The sequence below is a fragment of the Nicotiana tabacum genome, chromosome 9, assembly GCF_000715075.1.
Source record: "Nicotiana tabacum cultivar K326 chromosome 9, ASM71507v2, whole genome shotgun sequence".
Taxonomy (NCBI): Eukaryota; Viridiplantae; Streptophyta; class Magnoliopsida; order Solanales; family Solanaceae; genus Nicotiana; species Nicotiana tabacum.
Genome location: NC_134088.1, coordinates 86,817,135 through 86,843,625, shown reverse-complemented (window position 1 = coordinate 86,843,625; position 26,491 = coordinate 86,817,135). Strand labels below are relative to the sequence as shown.

At 38.6% G+C, this 26,491-nt stretch overlaps 1 pseudogene; it reads left to right on the top strand.

Annotated features, from left to right (window-relative positions):
- Positions 1-5,464: 5,464 nt before the first annotated feature.
- LOC107778087 (6,7,8-trihydroxycoumarin synthase-like) lies at positions 5,465-24,800 on the top strand (annotated as a pseudogene).
- Positions 24,801-26,491: the final 1,691 nt, after the last annotated feature.

Sequence of the window (26,491 nt, the reverse complement as noted above, 5' to 3'; positions counted from 1 at the left end):
GAAGAAGAGCATGACTAGCCAAATCCACAAAACGGGTCTCATACTGAGTAACAATCATACTGCCCTGCTGGAGACGCTCAAACTGACGGCGATACTCCTCTCTCAATATGACAGGCAGAAAATTCTCTAAGAAGAGCTGAGAGAACTTGTCCCAAGTAAGAGCAGGCGACCTCGCTGGTCTGGTCAATACAAAATCCTTCCACCATCTCTTGGCGGAACCTGTCATCTGAAACATAGCAAAATCGACCCTATTGGTCTCAACTATCCCCATGATCCGCAGAACCTCATGGCAATGGTCAAGATAATCCTGTGGGTCCTCAGAAGGTGCACCAATGAAGTGAATTAGGAAGAGCTTGGTGAGCTTGTCCAATCTCAATAAGCCCTCAGAAGACATAGTTGGTCCATCACCGGCCTGTGCTGCAATAACCGGCTGAACTACTCCGGCTGGCTGAGCTGCTGGAGTCTGATATTGGGGAGCCATCGGCTGCGGAGTATGAGTAGCAGGAGTCTGTGCTCCTCCTCCAGCCTAAGAGACGGCTGGTGCCATGGGAAATGTACCAGTCTAGGCCACACTCTCTATAAGGCCCACTAAACGGACCAAAGCGTCCTGAAGCACAGGGGTGGCGATGAATCCCTCAGGGACCTGAGCTGGTCCGACGGGCACGGCCTGGGCTGGAACCCCCTCATCAAACTCTACCTGAGGCTCCACCACTGGTGCTGCTGCTCGAGCTTTAGGTTGAGCTCTGCCCCTGCCTCGGCCTCTAGCACGACCTCGGCCTCGACCTCTGCCCCTCGTAGGAGCTGCCACTGGAGGCTCTAGCTGCTGTTCAGCTGAAGATGCGGTACGTGTTCTCGCCATCTGTGAGAGAATAAGAGCAGAAGAGTTCAATTAGCATTGCGAGAACAAAATCGCACGATAGAGAAGAATAGAAGTGAAATTTGTTCCTAAACTTCATACTCTCTGGAAGATAAGTACAGGCGTCTCCGTACCGATCCTCCATACTCTACTAAGCCTGCTCGTGCATTGTGAGACCTAGGCAACCTAGTGCTCTAATACCAACTTGTCACGACCCAGAATTTCCACCGTCGGGATCGTTATGGTGCCTAACATTCCACTTGCCAGGCAAGCCGACATTAGAGAATTATTAAACCAATCCTTATTCAATTTCATAAATAACAGGAAATAAACTAAAATGAAATACAGCGAGTGCAGAATAATATAAAAACTTTATTAATTACTACCACCCGGATCTAGAGTCATAACTCACGAGCTACTATGATTTACTACAAACAGAGTCTGAAAAGGGAAAATACACTTTTTTGAAGTAAGGAAACAGTAAATGATAACACTAGGAAGAGACTCCAGGGTCTGCGGATGCCAACAGATCTGATTTGGGTCTCCTGACATCAAATCCAAGCGGCTAAGCCTCACGATTAGCTAGGGCCGGTACCAAAATCTGCACAAAAAGTGCAGAGTGCAGTATCAGTACAACCGACCCCATATACTGGTAAGTGTTGAGTCTAAAATCGACGAAGTAGTGACGAGGCTATGACAAGACACCTACATAAACCTGTGCAATTTAACAGTATATGTACAAATAACAGCTAAACATGTACTATTGGAGGGGGGAGGGACATGGAGGGGGAACATGCTGAGGGGAATACGAGATAGAGAACTATAGCAGAATGGTAACTTGAACAACCAATATACTATGAACCAATAAGAACAAGTAAACACGGTAAAGGAAAAATGCACGGCATCATCCTTCGTGTTTTTACTCTCAACCTCACCATAAGATCAATAGAAATAGCACGGCATCACCCTTCGTGCATTAACTCTCATAACATGGCACGGAATTATCTTTCGTGCATTAACACTCACAATATGGCACGGCATCACCCTTCATGCATTAACACTCACAATATGGTATGGAATCATCCTTCGTACATTAACACTCTTCCTTACCATAATGCAATGAACAAATAACAACATGGAGATAAAATAAGAAGTACAAGCCTTACTTCAATATTTAGTTCTATAATAACAACCTCAACTTCGGAATCAATACTCAATTATCACCAGAAGATTCGTAAATATGATAAGAACGATCAATTTAGCAATACTAGTCTAAACACGGATAATAGGAATAAAGGAAGCTATAATTGCAAGAAACCAAGCCCCGCCCACATGCGTTAACCCGACTACAATGCATAAGTACTCGTCACCTCACACATACGTTGTTCCCCAACATTTAAATATATAGTAAATAGACAAACAAATCCTATTCCCTCAAGTCAAGGTTAACCACGATACTTACCTCGCTCCGAAGACCAAACTCAAAGCTTAACCACGACTTTTTCTCTCAAACAAGTCTCCAAACCAATAGAATCTAGCAATTTACCAACCAAACGATTCAAATTAAGCCTTAGGAATTACCCACGATTGTAAAGAATTTAATTTAGGCCATTATTGAAAAAGTCAACAAAAGTCAACACCTGGGTCCGCTTGGTCCAAACCTGAAATTCAGATCAAAACCCGATTACCCATTCACCCGAGCCCGATTATGTATTTTTTTTTGGGAATCCGACCTCAATTTGAGGTCTAAATTCCAAATTTACCAAATCCATACCCAAAAACTCCCAATTTTCACCTTGAAAACTTTAGATTTTAGGTTGAAAACTTGTGAAAGATTTAAAGAAAATAGGTTAGAATCACTTACCAACGATTTAGGCAAGAAGAAGTCTTGGAAAAATCGCCTCTAATATTTCAGGTTTTGAAAATTTGGGAAATGAAACAAAAATCCCGTCTAAGTCATAGTTGCTCAGCTGCAGATGTCGCATTTGTTACCTGGGCTTCGAAATTGCAAAACCGCAAATGCGAAGATTTCATTGCAAATGCGAGAAACATCACACCTCTTCATTCTTCGCAAATGCGAATAATGGCTATGTCTGCTGCCTTCGCAAATGCGGACTTCCAGTATCACAAATGTGATCAAAACTTTGCAATTGCGAAGGTCTTCCCCCCAACCCACTGCTCGCAAATGCGATGATCTCTTCGCAATTGTGAGGCCCGCATTTGCGAGCCAGACCTCGCAAATGTGAAGTCTGCAGATCAGTTGCAGCAGCTATTATGTTTTCTAAGTTCAAAACACTCTGTAGCCTATCCGAAACTCACCCGAGCCCTCGGGGATCCAAACCAAACATGCACACAAGTCCTAAAATATCATACGAACTTGCTCGTGCAATCAAATCACCAAAATAATACCTAGAACTTCGAATTGAATATCAAATCAAATGAAATTTTTAAGAAAACTTTAAAACTTCTATTTTAACAACCGAGCGTCCGAATCACGTCAAACTAATTCCGTTTCTCACTAAATTTTACAGGCAAGTCATAAATATAATAATGGACCTGTACTGGGCTCCAGAACCAAAATACATACCTGGTATCAACAAGACCAAACATCAGTCAATTCTTAAAATTATTAAACTTTCAAACTTTTAATTTTTCATCAAAATTTCATAACTCAAGCTAGGGACCTCCGAATTCGATTATGGGCATACGCCCAGGTCCCATATTTCGATACAGACCCACCGGGACCATCAAAATATGGATCCGGGTCTGTTTACTCAAAACATTGATTGAAGTTAACTCAAATTAATTTTTAAGGTAAAATATCTTATTTTTATCCGTTTTTTTAATATATAAGCCTTCCGGAAGAATACCCGGATTGCGCACATAAATCGACAAAGGCTAAAATAAGGTTTTTGAGACCTCAAAATACAGAATTAGGTTCTAAAATATAAGATGACCAATCGAGTCATCACATCGACTCTCTCGACTCTCTCGGCTATGAAGAAGAAGATCGCAAAGTTGTCATCATAACTTGAAGAGGCAAAGGCTAGAGAAGAGGGATGAACAATTTAATGTCCTTCAAAGGTCAGTTGGCCAATCTTCTTGCAATGTAATGCTGCCATTATAGGTTATTGATTGTTGGCAGTTGGTGCAGTTGTATTCTGCCAAATATTTACCTAGAAAATTGACCGCATAGCGACCGAAGTCGGTCGGAAATGTTAAAATAAAATTCCTAAAAATTTAAAATTACCGACCGACTTCGGTCTGTATCAGCAATAAATGTTTTTCAGGTTTTGAAATTACCGACCGAAATCGATCGGAATTTTTGATTTTAAATTTTTAAAATTTCTAGAAATTTTATTTTAACATAATTAGAAATTATTTTTAAGAATGTCGACCGAATTCAGTCGGTAAATTTAGTTTGTGTCAGATTATTTGGTCAAAATCCGTTGAAAATTACTGATCGATTTCGGTCGGATATGTTGACCGTTTGCGGTTGCCTCGCATTAGCGACCATTATTTTTTCGACGAATTAAAGTCAGTCGGAAATCGGTCGATTTTTATTCGATTCTAACTGATTTCGGTCGGTGTTTCTAGACGCTTTTTGATAGTTTTTTAGTACTGGTAGGGTCTGCGTACACACTACCCTACTCAGACCCCATATTGTAGGAATAAACTGGTATATTATTGTTTTGTTTATTGTTGACACATTTTCAAGATATGCATTTGTACCTTCATCCTATTTTTGTAACGACAATTGATCGCCTATAGAGTTTAAAAGATAAAAAGAAATTTTCGACGTAGTATAGTACTATTCTTCAATTCGTTAGTATCTAATTAATGTTTTTTTAGATAATACGTAAAAAAAAATTTGTAGTTATATCAAATTTTCAGTTGAACACCTAAAGTTTGTAGTATCTATAAATACTACCTTTTGAACCCACGAAAAAATAATTCTCAGACACTTCCTTTACATTACCAAGCTTTTACTTTGCCGCAAGAATTTCCTCAAATATTTTGTCTTCTCTTGGGTTTGATTCTTGTGGTGTGAAAATTTGTGGTTATCAAAAGGAAAGCCTAGATCTTGCTCGGTTTTATTATTTCTACTTCTTATATGCCGTATTAATGTCTCTATTATATTTTTTGATAATAATTTCATTACTTGAATAATTCATTTGGATGATTGCGATGCAAACGCGGAATTTTTCAGGCAATTTAACATAAGTATTCCATTTGGATATTTATTTTTGTAAAAAGAAAAAACATGTCAACCTATAAGCTCAAAACCGAAAATTCAAAATATTCAAACCGATTAATCCGAAACCGAACTTAAAAAATTCGATTCAATCCGAACTTATTTGAATTGGATTTGGATTGTCATTTCTTCAATCCGAAAATCGAAAATCCAAACTGAAATTTTCACATGCAATTCGAACTGCCCCAACGCCCACCCTAAGATACGTGGCAAAATGTGATTGGTCCTAAGATACACTAAGTGGCCGTACGACAGCCGCAAAATTTAGGTGTTCAGTCGGAAACTCGAGACAAGTCGAGGGATACTTTATGTATTATCCCATGTTCATTGAACACACAAGCAGGAAAACAGAAATGTTGTTCCTCTTCCTAATAGCTATACCTGCAGTCGTAATTTTCCTTTTAAAAAACTACAGAAAAATTGGAGTCAGGGTACATAATCATCCACCAGGTCCCCCTGGACTTCCACTTGTTGCAAACTTATATCAATTAAATAAAGAATCCCTTCATAAATACCTATGGCAACTTTCAAAGAAATATGGTCCCTTAATGTCCATGAAACTTGGTTTTTCCCAAGTAGTAGTAATTTCATCAGCAAAAATTGCTAAAGAAGCAATGAAAACTCATGACATTGCATTTTCTGGCAAACCATCATTTCCCAGCCAACAAAAGTTATCGTATAACGGTTTGGATATTAGCTTCTCATCTTACGGTGCTTATTGGAGGGAAATAAGAAATATTTGTGTCATACATCTCTTTAACACCAAAAAGGTGCAATCTTTTCGTCCAATTCGTGTAGATGAAGTGTCCAGGATGATCAATCATGTAACAGAACTTGCTTCGATGTCGAAATTGGTTAATCTTAGTGAGATTATATTGTCTTTATCAAGCAGCATAATATGTAGAGTTGGATTTGGCAAGAGATATGATGAGAAAGGTGATGAAAAGAGGAGATTTCACAAACTTCTACGTGAAGCAGAAGCTGTGCTTGGAGATTTTTTTGTCTCTCATTTTTTCCCAATTTTTGGGTGGGTTAATAAAGTCAATGGAAAGGTTGCTAGACTTGAAAAGATTTACAATGAGTTGGACTTATTCTATCAAGAACTCATTGAGGAGCACCTCAGCCCAACCAGGCCAAAATCAATGGATGGTGATATTCTTGATACGTCAATTGTCTTGCGAGATCAAACACTGTCATCATCTTTGACTCACACTTGGGATCATATCAAAGCAGTGCTAATGGTTGTTCACTTCTCTGTCTAGTTACTCCCTCTGTTTTAATTCACTTTCCGTTTTAATCTGTTCAAAAAAAATTTCGCATTTCTATATGTAGTAAGTTTTTACTTCCAAAGTTTTCACTTTATGCATAATGACACTCTCTTATAAAAGTTACATGGCATGTTTAAGTGTCACGACCCGAAATTGTAACGATCCGATCGATCGTTTTGAGCATTTACACTTCTCTTAGTTGTTTGAGGGCATGAGTAGCTCCGTATGATGTAATATGACTTATGTGAATCGTCGGTTTTGATTTTCAGGTTATTCAGAATTGATATGAAAGAATGGTTCTCAGCCAGAAGCTTTAAATTGGAAGAGTCGACCAAGTTTGACTTTTGGGGAATTTAAACCCGGAACTGAGTTTTGATGGTTCCGTTAGCTCCGTTGGGTAATTTTGGACTTAGGAGCGTGTCCGGATTGTGATTCGGAGGTCCGTAGTGGAAACGTTTTTGAAATGGCGAAAGTTGAAATTTTGAAAAGTTTGACCGGGAGTGGACTTTTTGATATCAGGGTCGGAATCCGCTTCTGAAAATTGGAATAGGTCCGTAATGTGAAATGTGACGTGTGTGCAAAATTTAAGGTCAATCGGACGTAATTCGATAGGTTTCGGCATCGATTGTGGAAGTTGAAGTTTCGAAATTCATAAATTTCGATTTGAGATGCGATTCATCGTTTCGATATGGTTACGCGTGATTTGAGGTCTCGAGTAGGTCCGTGTTATGTTATTGGACTTGTTAGTATATTCGGATAGGGTCCCGAGTGGCCCGAATGAGTTTTGGACGAGGTCCAGATCATTTTTCACTTCATGTGCAAAGCTGGAGGCTGCTGGTTTTGGTGGGATCGCACTTACGATTGGTTTGCGCAGGTGCGATGGCCGCAGAAGCGACAAAGGCGTCGCAGATGCGAGAATAGTGCTGGGTGAGGAAAACCGCAGAAGCGGAGATTTGGGCGCATATGCGATGCCGCAGGTGAGACAACTCGAGCGCTGGTGCGGATTTGGAGGGTGTCAGCAGAGGTCGCAAGTGCGAGGTGATTTATGCAAAAGTGGAAGTCGCAGGTGCGACGAATTTTTCGCAAATGCGGAAGTGCTGGGCAGAATGATACATACAAGGGTTCGCGATTTTGGCTTCATTTTAACATTTTCAAGCTCGGATTGAGGCCATTCTTGGAGCAATTTTCATCTTGTGGACTGAGGTAAGTGTTCTCTACTTATTTTTTATCTTGTATCACGAATCTACCTTCGTTTTTGGTAATTGGATTGTGAATTTTATAGAGGAAATTTGGGGTTTTGGCCTAAAGTTTCATAAAATGAATTTTCGTGTTTTGAACATCGAATTGGAGTCGAATTTTAGTAAAACTATTATGGTTGGACTCGTAATTGAATGGGTTGTTGGATTTTATAAATTTTGTCGGGTTCTCAGGTGCGGGCCCTGGTTGGGCTTTTGCCCATTTTGGACTTTTGATTTAAGATTTGTTCCTTTTCGATCGGGATTGGTTCCTTTAGCATTGTTTAATGTACTTGAGTTGTTTTGCTTAGTTTAGAGCCGTTCGGAGGATAGAACGCACGGGATGGCATCTTTGGAGCACCGCTTGGCTTGTTCGGCATTGGTATTGGCTTGTTCGAGGTAAGTAAGTCTTCTAATCTTAGTGCAGAGGGTATAAACCCCGTAATACGTGTTATGTGATTGGTATTGAGGTGACACACATGCTAGGTGACAGGCGTGTGGGCGTGCACCATATGAATTGGGACTCTGTTGTTTCTATGGCACTGTATAGTGGTCCTATTTTGTTGATATCCGTATTTTCACCGTGTTATAAAGTAATTGAGCTATCAATCATGCAAGATATCATGTTTAGTCATTAGGCCGATACTGTTTGGACCCATAATGGTCGTTTCTTACTGTCGTCTCACTGATTTCATTGATATTTTGTACACAGTCATATTTATGCATTCATATCATATCTCAGTCTCAGTTGTTATTTATTGATACATCATATCATTGTTATCGGGCTAGTTTCATGGCATTGTGAGCCCATGAGTGTGACTGGAGAGTGATGACTGAGTAAGGCCGAGGGCCTGAGTGAGATTGATATTTTGGGATCGGGTTGCACGCCGCAGCATATTATATTGCTATTTTGGGATCGGGCTGCACGCCGCAGCATGTTATATTGCTATTTTGGGATCGGGTTGCACGCCGCAGCACGTTATATTGATATTTTGGGATTGGGCTGCACGCCGCAGCGATACAGCACTTGGGCTAAAAGGAGCCCCTCCGGAGTCTATACACCCCCAGTGAGCGCAGTCGACTATAAAAAGGGATCGGGCTGTACGCCGCATCGGGTATTGTACAGCACTGAGTGATTGAGTGTGCTGAGCATAGTGAGAGAGAATATGAGACAGTGAGGTTAAGTACTCTGAGAGCGTGATTACATGAGCTCATCATTGAGATGCATTGCATTTGACATGCGTACTTGAGATACATGCATAGGGATGCATTTCCTTCTGCTACCCGGTGTTGGTGACATTTATGATTTTACTTGTATCTTGACATGTAGGCATAGAGACGTATTTTCCTCATGCTATCTGAAAAATGAGACATCTTACTTATTATTGAAAGAAGTTTTTGGAAAAAATCGCAGTTTTCAAACTTACTCGTATTTTGGCTTTTTCGGTAGAAGATTTGGGTTTTCTCTGAGATACTTGAAAAGAAATGCCTACATTTCTGGAAATGTGAACAAACCGAGTCTTTTATTTCTGAGATACTATTTTATTACTTGTACTATGTTGTTATGTTGAGTAGTGAAATATTGGTGTTGGACCCGACCTTCGTGTTAGCTCGTCACTACTTTCAACCTGATGTTAGGTTTGTTACTTATTGAGTACATGGGGTCAGTTGTACTCATATTACACTTCTACACCTTGCGTGCAGATGTTGGTTGCTGATGTTGCTGTATTCGATGAGAGCTGGATTGAAGATATACTTGCGTCCCGGCTGTAGCTGCCTCTTGTTCGTGGTAGTTTTAGATCTGTGAAACTCTGTTTATGCACTATTTAAACAGACCATGTATTTATTTTATTTTCGCTTTGTAAACTCTATTCTTAGAAGCTCATGATTTGTACTACCAGTTCTTGGGGAATGTATTAGATTCAGATATTTCTTTACTTAATTTCTTTATTAATTGTTAATAGAATTGGTTAGTGGTTAATTGGCTTACCTAGCGGGTTAGATTAGGTGCCATCACGACTATTCGGATTTTGGGTCGTGACAGGTAGTATCAGATCTCTAGGTTCATAGGTTCTACAAGTCATGAGCAAGTGTCAAGTAGAGTCTTGTGGATCGGTATGATGACGTCCATACCTATCTCCGAGAGGCTACAGGACATTTAGGATATACTTCCCATCTTTCTTTTCTTATCGTGCGACATTGATTAAGCTTGAAGCATAACTCTTTGAATTCCTTCCACGCATTCGTATGCGCATGCGAGCACTCGGTATCATCGGTGCATCGCTGGCTTGTGATTCTATGAACGAGGTTCGAGATGTGTGTTCTGTTTTTTGGTGATGGGCCAGTCTAGAGGACTTGAGGCCATGGTTAGACCGCAGCTTGAGCTCGGTAGCTTCAGTGGTAACTTGTACATTGGACTCATATGTCCGGTAATGTCCCTACGAGAGGAATTTGTGGCTCGATGAGCAGTGAAATAGCTATGTGGTGAGTATGATATGACTGCGAGATGTGTTCGGATTGTTCGAATGTGACGGGAAGAGTTTACTTGAGATGTAGCAAGAACTATTGGGTGTTTGATTTCTATCTTGATTTGGCATATGGCCTCAAATTATGGGTGTGTTGAAGGACCTCTCATGTTGTTTAGTTATGGAGTGCAGTAGATTTTATGTCATGTTATGAGTTCAGACTCAGGAAGATTAAGTGATTACATAATAGTTATGACCGTGGAAGAGTATAGAGAGATGCCAGCTTGAGGCAGAGAAGGTAGGTTATCTCCTGTGAGGTGTCATGAGGTTGTGTGGTCCTTATGATGTTTTGTAGAGAGTTCTATTTTACCAGTGAATGATATATGTTGCAATTTGAGTTTGGATTGCTGGTGGAAGTTGGCTTGACTATTACAAGGGTGAATGCGAGATTTGCAGATTTAGATGGTTTGCGTTACAGGAGCTCAGGAAGGATTTGGTTGAATCTCACTGCGGTATTATTGCAGTAATAGAGTATAGGCATTGTGAGTTGTGTGTTTTGATCTATGGCTTTGAGCCAAGTATGGGAGTCTGCTATCGACAAGTTGATTGCATGATTATGTGTTGTATTGGTTTCGGTTCGAGGTACACTGGTGAATTAGCTATGACTGCATGGGTTGAGATCGAGGATGACTCGGGTAAATGAATTTCTGGATACAGATTGCATTGTACTCTATGGGTATATGAGAATCATAAAATAATCGAGTGGTTATTCGCAAAGGATGTAGTGTACATGGAGTAGGAATTTGCTCTGTTGCTTATGAGTGTGGGTTACTCTTTATTCCCTTGGGTGTTGGTGTGCTAATGGGGCACAGGTCGTTCGGTTCATTTGGTTGGTTTAATTGAGATTTGAGTAGAGTAGATGACTCTCGAGAATGGTTCTAATGGATTCAAGGATTATATGTAGGAATTGAGAATTTCAGATTGGTATATGGCTAGGATCTGAATTGAGAATTTCGGATTGGTATATGGCTAGGATCTGATATTTGCATGGGATGGTGTCGAGATTGTGGCATTTTTATATCATTGTGGATTATGCAATTCGGTATCAAGAAGGTGAAGGAAACAGTTTTAGGTTCACATAAGGTCTCTTTAGAGTGGGTATCTTGGTTATGGTGCTTTGGGGTGCTTAAGAGAGGAGTCAGCGGCTTATGGGCCTTAGGGCGTTGTGGTTTTATAATAGGGTCTCTTGTGTGGTGAACTTTGGTTAAGGATCGTGGTGTTCTAACAAGGAGAAGTATCAATTTGAAGCTAATTTGTAAAGGACTTGGAGAAAAAGAGCAGCTTGGTAGTAATGGATATAATCGGTTCTTTGGGTACTTATGATGTGGCTAGTTTCTACAAGTGTTTCGAGGCAATGCTCTTAGGTTTTGGCAACCTGCGTGGCTGGGTTGAGTTAGAGAGATTCGGTTCAGATAGCTTGGTTATGTGTAGATGGGTTTCGAAGAATTCTCAATGGTTTTTACTAAGATTTGAGGGGTATATTTCCTGCTGGCGTGAGGAGCATGTGGTGTATAGTGAATTTCTCCTGGATGAGATCAAATGGAACGTTTCTGACTGATCGGGTATGTATTCTGCTTGAGACTCAGAGTTGATTATGAGATTCTTGTACTCTTCATAGGATGGCATGGTATATGCAGGTGTTGTGTGGGATTGAGATTTGCATGAGCGATGTCACAGTTCAGTTTTGAAGGGAAGGTCGTAAACTTCTTAGGCAGCATGGACGGTTTTAGATGACTGGGTAAATGATATTACTATTTGGTATGGCTCGATGAGAGTGTACATTTCAGAAAGGGCAATGTGTTTCGATTTATGGATACCTCATTGGTATTACGGCACTCTTCTGGTTGATCGACTACTGATATTCAAATTTTGCTATGTGGCACGGAAGAATTTTAGGAGTATTCCTCGTGGGATGATCGTGTATGAGGGATGAGTTAGACATTCTGGTGGTGGAGTTGGGATCAGATATGGTGATTCGTGTGTTTTATGGATTTGGAGGCTGGGAGTTCTCAGGAGCAAATTGTTTCATGGTTGTGAACTGTGAGGTCGTGGCCGAAGCTAGCCAGTTGATAGTATGTGTTATGATTCAATCATTGTGGGCTTTCGGAGGGTTACTTATCTATTGGTGGGTGACCAGAGTTGATTTGGGGTCTATTGGTAGGCCCAATTAGGATATGTATTCTACACCGATCCGGATTGGTTGGCTCCATACTGCTATTGTTGAGGGATGTGTCATTCGATTGTAGATGAGCTTATTCATGTTCTGTTATGTTCGGTGAGTTACTCTTCTATGCTACGAGGGGTTATTATTCGTTGGTTGTATGTACCCATGGTGCAGTTCTATTGGGGCCTTATAGCTGAATTCGCACGAGATGGGTATTTAGGCGATACATGAATAGTTGCGCATTGGTTCTGTTCGTTCGGGTTTGTGTGGCATTGTTTCATTTGCTTCTCCATGGTTATGGTAATGCACTGTGAGTACTTGATGTCGGATTGCGCGTAGTTATTGATTTTGAGCATGGTGGCTGAGGTATTTCATACGGATCAATGTTTGGATGCGGTCGCGCATTGCGGCAAAGTTATGTTGAGATATGATCCTTTGTGTTAGATTCGTGTGTTATGGTTCTACGATGTGTGATGGGCTCTTAGCATTGCGTTGGGGTGGTACCCGTCGAGCTTGCGGGAAAGTTCTCTTGTTTGAGTCATTTTTGTGATTGAGTACATTTGGAATAATGCTTATTGGTGCACGGATTGCACGGGTTGCGTCTTTGGATAGTATTGGGGTGACATGATAGTAGAGTAGCTGGTATTTGATAAGATGAAGTCGTCGGATCTAGGATAGGTACTATCAGATTTGATTGTAGTATATTTGGAAGGATAATATCGAAAGTCGGCTTAGAAATTTGCTATGGTTCTTGTCGAAGGCGAGGGAGCTCCACGGCTGGTGGATCTGATGAATGGTTATGAGTTTATGTATGTTTCTTTCATCATCGGTAGTGTACGAAGGTTTTAGAATAGAGTCTTGTTTGATATGAGGTTTATTACCAGTATTGGGTTGTTTTGAGCAGCTAGTGTGATTAGAAATCATTGCTTCGAGCATTTGAGCTATGTGGTATTTGAGTTATGGTTATGGCTTTTTGTACAGCTTGTTTAGATTTATACAATATGTAGATGCGAAATTCTGATCTTATAAGAAATTCCAGATGTTTGAAATTTGATTCGAAGGCTTATGGGCTAGGGTGAATTGAAATGTTTTTGTTATGTTGTGTTATCAGACCTGTATGGGATTGGGTGACATGGGATCACCCCCGGGTATGTGCATGGTAAGGTTATACGGCGATTTGATGGTTTTGAGAACAACTCTGGACACGTTCGAGGAAGAACGTATGTTTAAGTGGGGGAGGATGTAACGACCTGACCGATCGTTTTGAACATTTACACTTCGCTCGGTTGTTTGAGGGCATGAGTAGCTCCGTATGATGTAATATGACATATGTGAATCGTCTGTTTTGGTTTTCAGGTTATTCATAATTGATTTGAAAGAATGATTCTCAGCCAGAAGCTTTAAATTGGGAGAGTTGATCAAGTTTGACTTTTGGTGAATTTGAACCCGGAACGGAGTTTTGATGGATCTGTTAGCTCATTGGGTTATTTTGGACTTAGGAGCCCGTCCGGATTATGATTCGGAGATCCATAGTGGAATTTGGCTTGAAATGACGAAAGTTAAAATTTTGGAAAGTTTGCCCGGGAGTGGACTTTTTGATATCGCGGTCGGAATCTGATTTTGGAAATTAGAATAGGTTCGTAATGTGAAATGTGATGTGTGTGCAAAATTTAAGGTCAATCGGACGTAATTCAATAGGTTTCGGTATCGGTTGTGGAAGTTGAAGTTTTAAAGTTCATAGATTTCGATTTGAGGTGCGATTCGTCGTTTCGATGTGGTTATGCGTGATTGGAGGCCTCGAGTAGGTCCGTGTTATGTTATTGGACTGGTTAGTATATTCGGACTGGGTCCCGAGTGACCCGGATGAGTTTTGGACAAGGTTCAGATCATTTTTCACTTCATGTGCAAAGTTGAAGGTTGCTCGTTCTGGTAGGATCGCACCTGCGGTTGGTTTGCGCAGGTGTGATGGCCGCAGAAGCGAAAAAGGCATCGCAGATGCGTGAATAGTGTTGTGTGAGGAAGACCGCAGAAGCGGAGATTTGGGCGCATATGTGATGCCGCAGGTGCGACAGCTCGAGCGCAGGTGCGGAGTTAGAGGGTGTCAGCAGAGGTCACATGTGCGAGGTGATTTCTGCAAAAGCGGAGGTCGCAGGTGCAACGAATTTTCCGCAAATGCAGAAGTGCTAGACAGAATGATAAATACAAGGGTTCGCAATTTTGGCTTCATTTTAACATTTCCAAGCTCGGATTGAGGCCATTCTTGGAGCAATTTTCATCTTGTGGACTGGGATAAGTGTTCTCTACTCATTTTTGATCTTATATCACGAATCTACCTTCGTTTTTTGGTAATTGGATTGTGAATTTTATAGAGGAAATTGGGGGTTTTGGCCAAAAGTTTTATAAAATGAATTTTCGAGTTTTGAACATCGAATTGGAGTCGGATTTGAGTGAAACTAGTATGGTTGGACTCGTAATTGAATGAGTTTTTGGATTTTGTAAATTTTGTCGGCTTCGAGGTGCCGGCCCTGGTTGGGCTTTTGGCCGATTTTGGGATTTTGATTAAATATTTGATCTTTTCGTTTGGGATTGGTTCCTTTAACATTGTTTAATGTACTCGAGTTGTTTTGGTTAGTTTCGAGCCGTTCTGAGGTCGGAACGCGCGAGATGGCATCTTTAGAGCACCGCTTGGCTTGTTCGACATTAATATTGGCTTGTTCGAGGTAAGTAAGTCTTCTAATCTTAGTGCTGAGGCTATGAAACCCCATAATACGTGTTATGTGATTAGTATTGAGGTGACGCACATGCTCGGTGACAGGCGTATGGGTGTGCACCATGTGAATTGGGACTCTGTTGTTTCTATGGCACTGTATAGTGGTCCTATTTTGTTGATATCCGTGTTTCACCATGTTATAAAGTAATTGAGCTGTCAATCATGCAAGATATCATGTTTAGGCATTATGCCAATACTGTTTAGACCCATAGTGGTCGTTTCTTAAAGCCGTCTCACTGATTTCATTGATATTATGTACTCAGTCATATTCATGCATTCATATCATATCTTAGTCTCTATTGTTATTTATTGATACATCATATCATTGTTGTCGGACTAGTTTCATGGCATTGTGAGCCCGTGAGTGAGACTGGAGAGTGATGACTGAGTGAGGCCGAGGGCCTGAGTGAGATTGATATTTTGAGATCGGGTTGCATGCCGCAGCATGTTATATTGCTATTTTGGGATCGGGCTGCACGCCGCAGCATGGTATATTGATATTTTGGGATCAGGCTGCATGCCGCAGCGATACAACACTTGGGCTGAAAGGAGCCCCTCCAGAGTATGCACACCCCCAGTGAGCGCAGTCGACTATAAACAGGGATCGGGCTGCACGCCGCATCGGGTATTGTACAGCGCTGAGTGATTGAGTGCGCTGAGCATAGTGAGAGAGAATGCAAGACAGTGAGGTTGAGTACTCTAAGAGTGTGAGTACATGAGCCCATCATTGAGATGCATTGCATTTGACATGCGTACTTGAGATACATGCACAGAGATGCATTTCCTTCTGCTACCCGGTGTTGGTGACATTTTATGATTTTACCTGTATCTTGACATGTAGGCATAGAGACGTATTTTCCTCATGCAATCTGAAAAATGAGACATCTTACTTATTATTGAAAGAAGTTTTTGGGAAAAATCACAGTTTTCAAACTTACTCATATTTTGGCTTTTTCGGTAGAAGATTTGAGTTTTCACCGAGATACTTGAAAAGAAATGCCTACTTTTCTAGAAATGTGAACAAACCAAGCCTTTTATTTATGAGATACTCTTTTATTACTCTTACTATGATGTTATGTTGAGTTGTGAAATATTGGTGTTGGATCCGACCTTCGTGTTAGCTTGTCACTACTTTCAACCTGAGGTTAGGTTTATTACTTATTGAGTACATGGGGTCGGTTGTACTCATACTATACTTCTGCACCTTGTATGTAGATGTTGGTTGCTGATGTTGCTGTGTTCGATGGGAGCTGGATTGAAGATGTACCTGCGTCCCGGCTGTAGCTGCCTCTTGTTCGTGGTAGCTTTAGATGTATAAAACACTGTTTATGTACTATTCAAATAGACCATGTATTTATTTCATTTCCTCTTTGTAAACTCTATTCTTAAAAGCTCATGATTTGTACTACCAGTTCTTGGGGAATGTATTAGATTCAGATATTTCTTTACTTAATTGCTTTATTAATTGTTAATGGAATTAGTTAGTGGTTAATTGGCTTACCTAGTGGGTTGGGTTAGGTGCTATCACGACTAGTCGGATGTTGGATGGTGACAGTAATTCCCACCGTCGGGACCGTGATGGCGCCTAACATTTTACTTGCTAGGCAAACGTTAGAACAATTTATCCTTTTTAACAATTTAAAATTTATTAATGAATAGGATCCGATTGAACTGCAATAATCCAAAATTTATAAATATGGAAGCTAAAACTGTAAACATCTGCTACAAATCCCTGAACATGGTGTTACGAGTGCACAAGCTACTAGAATAGTACATACAAGAGTTTGAAATAACAACAAGCTCTCTGAAAAGGGGATAAACAGCTAAATAAAAACAGGAAGGGGACTCTAGGAGCTATGGGCGCTGAGCAGCTATACCTCAAGTCTCCGTAGGCTGTCCAATTTGAGCTCTCTAGTAGCCACCGCTAGGGCCGACTCCAAAATCTACACAGAAGTGTAGAGCGCAGTATCAGTACAACAGACCCCATGTACTGGTAAGTGCCGAGCCTAACCTCGACGAAGTAGTGACGAGGCTAAGGTGAGTGACCTACACTACAACCTGAACGCAGTATATAATAATGACATAAAATGGGAATACTGAACAGAATTAAAGAGCCAACTAAAAATAATAATCACAGCCTCAAGAATAAACCAGTGTCATCCAGAATTACCAATCTTTAATAATTCAGATACATATGACGGAAAAACCAACATAGCTCAAGAAATGGGAACATATAGGTTATTGCGGAGCGCAACCTGATCCTACTAGACAACACAAAATCCTCCCTTATTTCACTGTAACAATATCAACAACAGTAAATAATATATATATGTTGCGGCGCACAATCCGATCCCACCATATGTCAATATCAGTATCATAATTCACCCTTATTTCACCATGTCAATCCACCCTTATTCCACATGTTACAGCGTGCAACCCGATCCCACCGTATATTATAAATTCACCCTTATTCTACCACATCAATCCACCCTTATTACACCTGCTGCGCCGTGCAGCCCGATCCCACCATATCAGTACCATGTACTCAATGCACAATCAAATCAATAGTTCAGACCACAATAACCTTTACGACCAACAAATACCAAACTGAACCAAATGGAAACCTCGTACAATATAGAAAATCTACACAAGTAGTACTACACAACGAGACCAATCCAGTAATTGACAATTAGAAGGTGCAAGTAAGTCAATTTAAGCAAATAGTAGGGAATCATGAAACTATGGAAGAACTAAGGTCGTGAACAAGAGAAGATATTGAATAACAAGTAGCAATTAAGCATGAAAAGCATTTAGAGCATATAATAGTTAAGACAGGAAAGGAAATAATTAAGGAAAAGCGGTAAATCAGGAAAAATAGATAATTCGATGGCGTATAAACACTCGTCACCTCGCATATACGCCGCTCACATGGGAATCACATAGCACATAGTCTGAGGGTTCCTAATTCTCTCAAGTCAAGGTTAGACACAAAACTTACCTCGCTCCAAAGACCACTCAAAACTCAACCACTGCTTTGCCTTTCAAACAAGCCTCCTCTAATGACCCGACATGTCATTTTAAGAATTAACGCCTCGTTCAGCGATTTAAGGTCTCGAGCAACTTTTTAATAAGTATTATGACCCACGGGTATAGTCTAGTTTAATTTTTTCGGAAGATTCAGAATTATTAAAATAAACAATCCTTAATTAGAAATTTAAATGGAAAGAGTTGACCGGAGAGTTGACTTTTGAGCAAACGACACCAGAATGGAATTTTGATGATGTCAATAGATCCGTATGGTAATTTTGGACTTAGGAGTGTATCCGGAAAATTATTTGGAGGTCCATAGTGGAATTAGGCTTGAAATGCCAAAAGTTGAATTTTTGGGAAATTTGACCGGGGGGTTTACTTTTTGATATCGAGATCGGAATCCAATTCTGGAAATTGGAATAGGTCTGTTATGTCATTTATGACTTGTGTGCAAAATTTGAAGTCATTCCTAATTGATTTGATGTATTTCGGCACAAGATATAGAATTTGAAAGTTCAAAGTTCATAGATTTTGATTTGAGATGCGATTCGTCGTTTTGATGTTGTTTGATGTAGTTTGAAGCCTCGACTAAGTTCGTATTGTATTTTGGGAGATGTTGGTATAATTGGTTAAGGTCCCGAGGGCCTCGGGTGGATTTCGGAAGGTTAATAGAATGGATTTGGACAAAAAGGAGCTGCTGGAATTTTTCTGCTGCAGAAGCTGTTTTTGGACAGCAGCTGGTACAATCGCAGAGCCGACTTTGGAAGTTTATATCTCGCAATTCTTAAGAAATCAGAAAATTATGAAAACATGAAAGTTGTAGTATTTTGATTTTAGTTTCCAGAATGTTGAACCACTAATCATTTGGACATTTGTACAGAAAGTTATGATGGATTGAATGAAGGCTAGTAGGGCAGTTTCGCCAGAAATTTCTGATGCATAGAGCCGACTTTGGAAGCTTATATCTAGTAATTCATAAGGAATCGGAAAATCATGAAAACATTAAAGTTGTAGTATTTTGATTCTAGTTTCCATAAAGTTAAACCATTCATCATTTGGACATTTGTACATAAAGTTATGATCGATTGAAAGAAGGCTAGTGCAAGCAAATTCTGGTGTGGACTTTTAGTGACGGAAAATGGACTTTTAGTGATGGATTGGCAGAAACTTAAGGACCAAAAATGGTCATTTCCTTCATTTCGTTTTGGATTTTTGGAACACGGATCTTGGGGGATTTTTGGGCGATTTTCATGGGAAAATATTGGTGTAAGTGTTCCTTATCCTATATTGATTATATTTCATGATTTCATACTCATTTACATCATGAATCCGTGAATTTATGGAAGAAAAATCAAGATTTTTGCAAAATCATCTAAAAATAAAAATTTGAGATTTGGAGGTCGAGTTGTTATCGGAATTTGATAAAATTGTTATGAGTGGACTCGTAATTGAATGAGTTGTCGGATTTTGTGAGTTTCGTCGGATTCCGAGACGTGGTCCCCACGGACGATTTTTTAGTTAAATTTCGAATTTTGTTGGAAAATTAGTATTTTCATATGGAATTAATTCTTATTATTAGTATTGACTAAATTGAATTAATTTGAATAGATTTGAGCTGTCCGGAGGATTTATTCAAGCAAGACGGCTATTTTGGAATATCGACATAACTTCAAAAAGGTAAGTATGTTGCCTAACCTTGAGTGGAGGGATATTACCCCTTAGGCATTGAGTCTTATATGAAAATTGTGTAATTGAAAATCATGTATGCGAGGTGACGAGTACGTACTTGGTTTATATGTGCATATTATATCGGTTGAAATTCGTAGACGCCCTTAAGTATTAAATTAGAAAATTATTGTAACTTATTAAATCCCTTATTTGTCATGCCTCATTTCTTATTTGCCGAGGTTATTTTTATATGATAATTGGTTGTGATTGTCACTTGACTTTTATGTGAACTATGTGTTTGTTTGAGTTGCCATTTTTATGGAAAACACTTTCATTATTGATTTTACCTATAGATAATTTAAAGAGAAAATTTAGTTAATAAGATGAATAAATCTATTTATTTCTTGAAGTTGTGATTTAAAAGAGGTGTTGTTCCTTGATGAATTAATTTTCAATTCACGTTGTTGAAAATTTGGTATTGAATTAAAAAGGCCGTGAATCATATTGAGGCAAAGTACCAAATTGTGAAATATTATTCGGTTGAGTTGTTCACTCCCGAATATTTTGTTAAGATGTTGTACACATTATGATTGAGTAGTGGGCTCCTTATTTTGGAAAAATAATGTATTGTTGATTTCTTTGGAAAGTTGTAATATTTGAGCACTTGATGTGCAATTTGTGATATGTTGTAATATTTGAGCACTGGATGTGCTGTTTGTGATATGTTGTAAGATTTGAGCACTTGATGTGCAATTTGTGATATGTTGTAATATTTGAGCACTTGATGTGCAATTTGTAATATGTTGTAAGATTTGAGCACTTGATGTGCAATTTGTGATATGTTGTAAGATTTGAGCACTTGATGTGCAATTTGTGATATGTTGTAATATTTGGGCACTTGAGGTGCAAGTTGTATTATGCTGTGATATTTGGGCACTTGAGTTGCGATTTGTGAAATATTGTGATATTGATACGCATGCGGTGAGATAATGGTGGCTTGAAATGCGTGGCTAGTAGGGGAACTACTAGAAGTCATGCGGTGATATAATGTCATGGTGTTGAAACGCATGCGGTGAGATAAGGGTGGCTTAAAACGCGTAGCTAGTAGGAAAACTACTAGAAGTCATGCGGTGTGATAAGGGTGGCTAAAACGCGGGATGCTATTTCGGAAAAAATGATTTCTTTAAAATTAAATGTGAAGGCTCCCGTGTTGATATAAGGAAATGAGATATTGTGAATTTATTTATAATTTGGTACTATGAGGCAGTACCTCGGGAGTGCCCTGTTGATATTTCTTTATTTATGTTCTTGTCTTGGGTGATTTTGTTTTATTTAATATGTAAATTCTTGTCTTCTTCCGTGATGTACTAGTTGACTTTATTATTATGTGTTTTATGCTCCTAGTTGTATTGTGTTGGCTTTGGCTTTTTAGCACGAGACTCTGAAAAAGTATATTTCTGGTTTTTCTTACTAATTTTCGATGATTGAGTTGATTTAAATAAAAAAAAATTATTATTATGTTTTACATTAAATAGTTTTACATCCAAATAAGTAGTTTATCTGATGATTTAATTTAGGTACTATGTTATTTTCTTCACCCAAATAATTTTTAAAATAAATTCATTTCTTTATTGATTTCTTACTTGGTTTAAAAATTGTAAACTCACTTTAGTGAAAATAAATTGATCATGTGGATCTTATATACATTGATATTATTGGCACGTGAGTTGTCCGTGCAGTTGTGATAGAAATATGGGCACAAGGTGCCGTAAAAATATGGAAGTGGGTTGAGACCCGTATTTTTATGATTATGAAATGAGGTGTCACACGGTGACTTTTATTTGAAGGAATTATATTCCAAAAATATTATTTTAAAGAATTATAGTTGAAAGAAATTTATTTGAAGGGAGTATATTCGAAATATATATTTATTTGACAAGGTTATATTCTAAGGATTTTTATTGAAAAACTTATATTTGAAAGATTTATACTTGAAGTACTTACATTGGAAAATGTATGTTTGAGAGACTTAATTGATTGGTTGTATTTGTGTTCCTTATTCGTTTGAGCAATATTTATGGTGTTCTTGTTGCCTTATTGTTTATATTATTATTATTATTATTATTATTATTATTATTATTATTATTATTATTTTTATTATTATTATTATTATTATTATTATTATTATTATTATTATTATTATTATTATTATTATTATTATTATTATTATTATTATTATTATTATTATTATTATTATTATTATTATTATTATTATTTTTATTATTATTATTATTATTATTATTATTATTATTTTTGACTAGTGAGTGTCTTGACTGTACCTCGTCACTATTCCATCGAGGTTAGTCTTGATACTTACTGGGTACTGACTGTGGTGTACTTATACTATACTTCTGCACATTTTGTACAGAGCCGAGTATTAAAGCTATCAGACTCGGACAGAGTTAAAATGTGATCGCAAAGATTCAAGGTAGAGTTGCTTGGTCGTCGTAGTCCCTTGAAATCTTTTTATTTTATTGTACTGTTAATTATTAATCAAACAATATTGAGTATTCGATCTTTGAGATCATTTCATGTATTTAGTTAGAGTTCGTGACTCAGTACTACCAGTCTTGGGAGGTTGCTATATTCATATTTGTTCCACTGTTGGTTTTGATTATTTATTTAATTCAGTTTCGTTTAAAAAAAATGGCTTCGAAATGTAATGGAAATCGGCTTACCTAGTCTTCGAGACTAGGTGCTATCACAACGCCTGTGGTGGGATTTTGGGTCTTGACACCTCCGAACTAATAATATCTAGCAAATTACCAACCAAACGAGTCAAAATAAGCTTTAGGAATCACCCACGATTGCAAAAGATTCAATTTAGGTCATTATTGAAAAAATCAACAAAAGTCAACACCCAGGCTCGATTGGTCCAAACCCGAGGTTCGGACCAAAATCCATTTACCCATTCACCCCCGAGACCGATTATGTAATTAGTTTCGGAATTCAATACTAAATTGAGGTCTAAATCCCCAATTTGCAAAACCCCTCCTAATTCTTCCTAAATCCCTAGTTTTCTACCATGAAAGAACAAAGATTAAGGCTGAGAATTTAATGGGTGATGGTAGAAATGGAAAAAAATGAGTTAAAGAGTACAAACCTATGAATTGGTATTGACTTTTCCCTTCAAAATCGCACCTAGGCCGAGCTCTAATGGAGAGTTTATGAAAAATGGGTAAAATTCCTTTTTTGAAATGTTTTAAGGTCTGGGTGTCAGGCCTTCTTCGGATTCGCGAAGGGCTTGCCGCGTTCGCGAAGTGCAACAGCCTAAATGGCTTTTGCGTTTGTGAGTCCTCATTCGCGTCCGTGAAGGCTGCTCCCCATTGGTCTTCGCGTTCGCGAGCCAGTGCTCGCGTTCGCGTAGGAGAACGAGTGTCCCCTCCCCAAGGTCCCTCAAGCTTCATGTTCGCGAGAAGCTAGCCGCGTCCGTGAAGGGAACCCCCCCCCCCCTCCCCATTGTTCCGCGTTCGCGATCTAGATACCCCATTCACGTAGAAGAAAATCACCCGTAGCCTATCTGAAATTCGCCCGAGCCCTCGGGGCTCTAAGTCCAAAAACCTCATACGAACTTGCTCGTGTGATCAAAATACTAAAATAACGCCTAGAACCACGAATTAGACACCAAATCGAAGGAAGTTTTCAAGAAAGCTTTAAACTTCTATTTTCACAACCGAACGTCCGAATCACGTCAAATCAACTCTGTTTTTACCAAATTCGACAGACAAGTCATAAATATAATAACGGACCTGTACCAGGCTCCAGAACTATAATACGGATCGGGTATCAACAAGACTAAACATCAGTCAATTCTTAAAAGCCATTAAACTTTCAGACTTTTAATTTTCAACAAAAATTCATAACTCGGGTTAGGGACCTCCGAATTTGATTCCGGGCATACGCTCAGATCCCATATTTTGATACGGACCCACTGGGACCATCAAAATATGGATCCGGATCCGTTAGCTCAAAACGTTGACCAAAGTCAACTCAAATGGTTTTCAAAGCAAAATTTCATATTTTTCACTATTTTTAACATAAAAGCTTTCTAAAACATGAGATGACCATCACATTAGAACCACAAGATTCAAATGTTATTTGAAAGTCTTCTTATATCCTTAAACTTTGTGCCTAGTCAAACTTGTAACAGAGGAAATATTTGTTACAAGAGTTAAATCAAATCATTTGATGATACATATATTGTATAGTTTAACCAATGTATTAAATGTATTCAATTCAGGACGTCTTTATTGCTGGAACGGACACGACCGCAGCTGTAGTAGTATGGGCAATGGCAGCTTTAATGAAGGAGCCAAAACAAATGAAAAAATTACAAGAGAATATAAGAGAATTGGTTGGTAAAAAAGGAAGAGTAGATGAAGATGATATCCAAAAGCTTCCCTATCTCAAGGCAGTGATAAAGGAGACATTGAGATTATATCCACCAGCTCCTCTTCTTTTGCCTAGAGAATCCATTCAAAAATGTATGGTAGATGGATATGAAATCCAACCAAATACTCTGGTTTTCTTCAATGCATGGCCATAGGTAGAGATCCTGAATGTTGGAAAAATCCAGAGGACTTCAATCCTGAGAGATTCTGCAGTAGTGTAATCAGCAACAATATCGATATCGATATCGACTACAAGTCAGTTGAATTTGAAATGGTTCCATTTGGAGGTGGTAGGAGAGGGTGTCCTGGGATTTCACTAGGAGTAGCAACAGTGGAGCTTGCACTTGCCAATCTTCTTTATACATTTGATTGGGAACTGCCTTTTGGTATGGTGAAAGAAGATATTGATACCAATACTTTGCCAGGTCTCACTATGCACAAGAAGAATCCTCTTTGTCTAGTCGCAGAACTTTATGACTAATTAATTACTAAGCAGAAAATCTTTTCTTGTTATAATTCTGTTGGTATCATGGTTGCAGCACTTTTTGTATTCTGTTTGTGGCTCTCTTGTGTGTTAGTATTTCTTTTCATAGATAATGTACTTTAATGAGAATTCTGCTCCTTTTCCCCAAATGCTAACAAGCTTTGTAGAGTCTACAGCATCAATAAGAAATCTTTAACTCTTGTGGTCAAGATAAGCTCTAAAATATTTCTATCATTTGACTTTGATATTCACCTGTCAAAAGCATTTATACCTGCTATTTAATGCGATGGGGAGGCATGTTTAAGCTGCCTCCGTGTAGTATGCGTCTATATTTTCCTTGTTTTTGCGCCTCCTCTCTCACAGGGTGGACTGTAGAAGCAGTCTAAGTAAAGACGAATTCATAATTTAAATGATGAATTCATAATTTAAATTTGATAGATTTAACATTTAAATTATTATCATTAACTTTATTGCACGTTTGGAAATATGAATTTATAATTTAATATTTATTAAAAATTTAATAATTCTTCACATGTATATTACGTCCCATGTCAAGAAGCTAACCAGAGTAATGTATTAAATTCAAGTTGGAATAAAATAATTATAAGTCAGTGGATTCCTACCATTTTTTGAGCAAGGATAAAGATCACTAGGCTGACCATTTATAGTGAAAGCACGAGATTACTAATCTTGCCTCCTGAGGCAATATTACTCAGATACAACGTAACTTCCTTAATATCTTTCTTCCACCACTCGCCTGTGGATCAAGAAAAATAAGAATAGTATAGAGACTTGGTTTTTGCAAGAAATTAAATACGAAAAAATCATTTACATTGAAATATTGTTCGAATATTATTGTTAATTACTAACAAGATACTTGTACCTAGAATGATGGTTATATCTGCATAAGGCTTTGGAAAATGATAAGGAGCGGGCCGCTTGGGATGGACGATAAAGGCACCATACGTGAACCCAGTGGCGGAGGCAGAATCTCCGCGAAGGGGTTCAAGAAAAAAAAGATCGTAGCTAGTGGGAATTGAACCTATGGCCTTTCAAAAATTTTGAACCCCCTTGACCACTAAGCTACACTTTTGGACTATGTTAGGGAGGTTCAAAACTTAATATATAGAGGTAAAAAATAGATTTTGCCTTATATATACAGTGTAATTTTTCGGCGAATAGGGTTCGAATGAATTCCCTTCCGCCCCCAAAATCCGTCCCTGCGTGAACCGTGGCACTTTGCCATATATATGTTGCATGCCACCATGATATTGTTAGAAATTTGTCTGGTTAGAGAAATATGTATTCGAAAATATATTCAAATCCAATAGCAATGGAAAAAATAAGAAATGTAGAAAAACAAAAAATGAATCAGAGCCACTGAATTCACAGTGTTTCCTTAAGGAACTTAATCCCTCCTAGTACCCGAGGTTTAGGATTATTTCCTCCCAGGATAGAACGGATAATCTCACTGGTGTAGCGGTACTTCAAACCCCAGTGATCAACGAACTCAAAGAGCAGTAGTAAATCACACTTATTATTTTCTTTTCTGTTAAAACAATGCAGAAAGAATAAGGAGAAATCATAATTTTCGTAAGGAAAACCGGAAGGAGAGTTCATATATTTATAGCCAAAAAATATTGGGTTATACTGAATAGTTACAACTCTTCAGGTAAGGTTGCAACTCAAAATTATTGTTTTATAAAACAACTATTTATGCAAATAAATTACCGTTACAGTAACGGTCTAATTTGGATTAATTAATATTGCGTTAATATTAATAAA